The sequence below is a fragment of the Apteryx rowi genome, unplaced genomic scaffold, assembly GCF_003343035.1.
Source record: "Apteryx rowi isolate R43461 unplaced genomic scaffold, aptRow1 scaffold_11, whole genome shotgun sequence".
In the NCBI taxonomy this organism is placed as follows: Eukaryota; Metazoa; Chordata; class Aves; order Apterygiformes; family Apterygidae; genus Apteryx; species Apteryx rowi.
The window spans coordinates 6183603-6187658 of NW_020447308.1; positions in this window are offsets into that span (position 1 = coordinate 6183603).

Below are 4056 nucleotides of genomic sequence, written 5' to 3' on the forward strand. Positions count from 1 at the left end.
AACTGCTCCTTTACTGGGATTTAACTGACAGTGCTCTCCTAAGTTTTTTTTTTTTTTTGCGCACTTACAGAAGCTGGACAGGATCAGTTCTTTCACTGTAAAGTTATAGTCAAAATATTATGCAGGCAAACCTGCTGACATATGGAAGCTACCAAAGCTGGACCAGATCCTGATCTCAGTTGTACAACTGTGAATTCAGAATAACTCTAAGCCCACAAATTTCTTTTGAAGCTCAAGATATAACCAAAAGTCAGAGTCTGGCCTACAGTCCCCTTCTGTTTGTATAATACTTGCACAAAGAAGAAGAGGTTTCTCTGGGGACTTTTTCATTTGCACAGATGCATTTGCATAGATGCACATATAATTTATACAACACACTTGCTGTTTTTCCACCTTTATTTCAGAAAGTTAAATATAAATACTTTCATTAATAAACATTAATGATTTTTCCTGATCCCCACCACAAAAAAATCAAAACAAATTTTAAAGTACAGATTAAATAGCGAGGATATAATTGTCTAACTTACTCTTCACGCTCCACCTTGCTTTTCACTTCCTATTTTTATATCACAATTCCTACTTTTTTTTTTTCCTAGCTCCTCCCCTCATGATTGCCTACTTAAATTTCATGCTATCTTGGTCTCTACACTAACCCTCTAACCAATGCTTGAAAGGACACTTCAAAAAGCGAGTAACGTGCCGTTTAAGAGTAGGAACAAAACTTTCTGAAGCCTTTCATTTCTACTTCTCCTCCATGATTTCCTCTGACTATCATTTTTGAGCTCTTTAGGGAACCACCAATGACTATTTCTGCACCATAGACTGCTGCTACAGATCAAACCTCTCTGCACCACTCCCTCACATAGCCTTCACTGTATGTTTTCAGTTTTACTGTATAGACTGTTGGGGAACTTTACAAGCGCACATACATGAGCAGAGCATCTCCAGATGAGGCATAGATGAAGCTTGAAATGAAGCACAACAGAAAACATCCAAGGCTTATTACGCAATATAGCAAAGAAGTACATTTGCTTTAAGTAATTACTTGGTACACACCATTGTTAAAAATACCTCATTTTCAACAGTTGAACAGTTCAGAAAATGAACAGCGGTGATCCATTCACTGTTTATACATATTCATCTCCTACCTGTTAGCTATCCTCAATTAAAGCAAAGCATAACTGCTTTTGCTCACAGGGGAATTGCAAGGATTTGCTGCGTTTAGTATGGCATAAGATTTGTATTATCATTCGTACCCACAGTAGCAAATACTATTTATACACAGAATAGATGTATAAGGGAAGAGAGGCAGGGCTTCTGCTTCTGCGTTCTTGTCCAAGACCACCCAGCAAGGCTACAGCAGAAAGATGAGGGAAGAGTGTGACTCAGCCCTCTAAACCACACCACTACGCTCACTTTTTGTGCAAGCACAATCTAACCTTTCTTCAAAGGTAATATAGATCTTTAGAGGGTTTTTTTTTTTGGGGGGGGGGAAGTATTTGTTTTGAGATGGTCAGCATTAAGAAAAATATACTGAGATTTCAGTATATCACAGAGAAGCCCGATTGAGACACTTTAATAAACACGACCATGAAACTGGAAATACACCAATCCACATTACAAAACATGATGCAATTTAAGGCACTTAACCAAAAAAAAAAAAAAAAAAAGACATCAAAACCACTTCTATTTCTTTCCCCTCCATTTAAGAAGTGCAATAGTTCTTTCCAGGAAACTTCAGAACAAATATCTTAAATCCCCAGGTCAGGATGTGTCAAGACCTGAGCTACTAGAACTCTTTGTCGGACAGCAAGATACTTGGAAATCACCAGTAACTAAAACATTATGTTTGAACAAGGTTACAACAACTCTTTTTTGTTAAATCCAACATAAGTTGTGCAACATTTTAGCTTCAAACCTTCTGGTCATGCCGACAACATATTTAAAAATTAAGGTCAGAGTTGAGGAAAGGACAACGAATGAAAAGACTTTCTGGAAGTCTTCATTTCAGTAGTTATTTAAGATTCAGAAGAGTTTTGACTAATTGTTGTACTAGCTGCTTTCCACAGTGTGCTGCTGTGACTTTAACCATGATTGCAACTTTTTCTACAGCCACTGTTATAAAAAGCATTTCAACCTACTATGACTTGCAAAACTAATTCCAATTCAATTGCTAAGTGCAAAGGAAATGGAAAAGGAACATTGAATATTTAAGTGACACTGCAAACTTCTTTTTCCAATTTTAAAACCTCAGGATTAACGCCATTATCGTTATTCAGCTTGGTCTAGATATTGTCTTCTCTACTGAAGATTCACAAAACAGGTTTTCTATCACACCTTACAGCAGGAATTTACCCTGAGATGAATAAATCCTTCAATGCAAAATCCTGTAGATTAAGAATTTCCAGACCTGCTTCTGAACAGTGCTGCCCCCCAATTCCTTTGTTAAGAGTGACACAGAGCAGTAGTATTAGATATCTTCCTGACATAAACTTCATTCTCTTCTGTGTAGTTAATAGAGCATCCACAGGGACTCTACACTCTACCTCACTACCTTCCCTTTCAAGCATATATCTTAAATACAACCTGGTTATTTACATAATTCCTAATGCTTGCACCTCATCAGCTATGCTCACGTGAGCCCTACAGTATAGGCCAGGCTCTGTCAATTTAATATTTATGCCTGTCCTAATTAATAGTTAACTCTGGCTATATAACTACAAAATTGCTAATAGTGCCATTGACACATATAGAAATGCCATTAAGTTCCTTGCAGGTGTAACATTCAAGTAAAGAACAAGCTGTTTGCAAGAAATGTGAAACTGCAACCATACTGCTACAGCAAGTATGAAAACTCAAGTGTATGAATATCCTTACTATTGGAAAAACATTTCTAAATAAGCCTGTTTTAAAAAGGGGTCATACTACCTACTTGCAGAACCAGATCTTATCTTCTGTGGTAGTTTTCAGTAATTTCACTATTTAGAAGAGACTTTTGGGTAAAGTATGCTCCAAAAGAGGAGAAGCTGCTCATAAACTTGAGGAGCACACCTCCCCCAACTGGACCCTAATGTTTTTAAGATAAGTAAAATATTGTACTTGGTAGAACCTCTTAAGGCTGTAGAGAAGCTTAATTTTCTTTGTTCTTTTTCTATCTTTTATATTGTTCCATGCAGTTTATCCCTTTCCCCCAAAAACTAACCACAAAAACTTTAATGCGGTATTTTTGATAATTAAACAAATTCAATGCAAGTTATGATTACCTCCAAAAAAAGCAAGCTGCATTTACTAGAGATGCAGTTCCATTTTAACATGCATTTTAAATAAGACTGCAGATTCCCCAGTCCTCTACAACAGGATCAAGTTTCACCAATACTTTAAATACGTAAAATTTTAAAAAAGAAGGGAGAAAGAGGAGACTCTTATAAAGAAAGACTAGCGCGTACGTTTGATACACAAACCAGAAATAATCCATTTTCTCCCCCTCGGCCTTCCTTGGCTAGACTAACTCAATTAGTTTTCCTAAACCACCGCAGATACTTGCCAAGATTAAATACTTGTGTTTAATCATTCAGAAAGTTAAAGATTGTGTACCGTAATGCAACACTTTTTACAGAAATCTCTAGTTGAGCAACAGTTCAAAAAAAAAAAAAAAAAGTGAAATGAAGTAAAAAGCTGTCCAGAACACTATGCTTCCACTCAGTTAATTCAAAAATTAAGCTTCAGAACTAAGTGCCAAGTCAAGACCTCATTTCTAGCGCACTGACATTCTCGGACGCAGCATATTTTTAAGTCAACAGCCAGAGATTACCCCAGACTCACAACCAGAGCCGAGAGGTCATCAAATACGACCATACCCCGGGCAACGCTCCGCGCTACGCACGGACATCGCGGCGGAACGAAAATAAAAGCGTCAGGGCTACTTTTCACCGCCAGGTCCCATTAACCCAGCTACGCGCTGTCGCGGCCAAGGAGCGAGTCGCGACAGAAACGCGCGCACCCGCGCGAGGCTGCGCGACACCCGCTGACAGGGCGCGCGCGTTGGGGGGGGGGGGG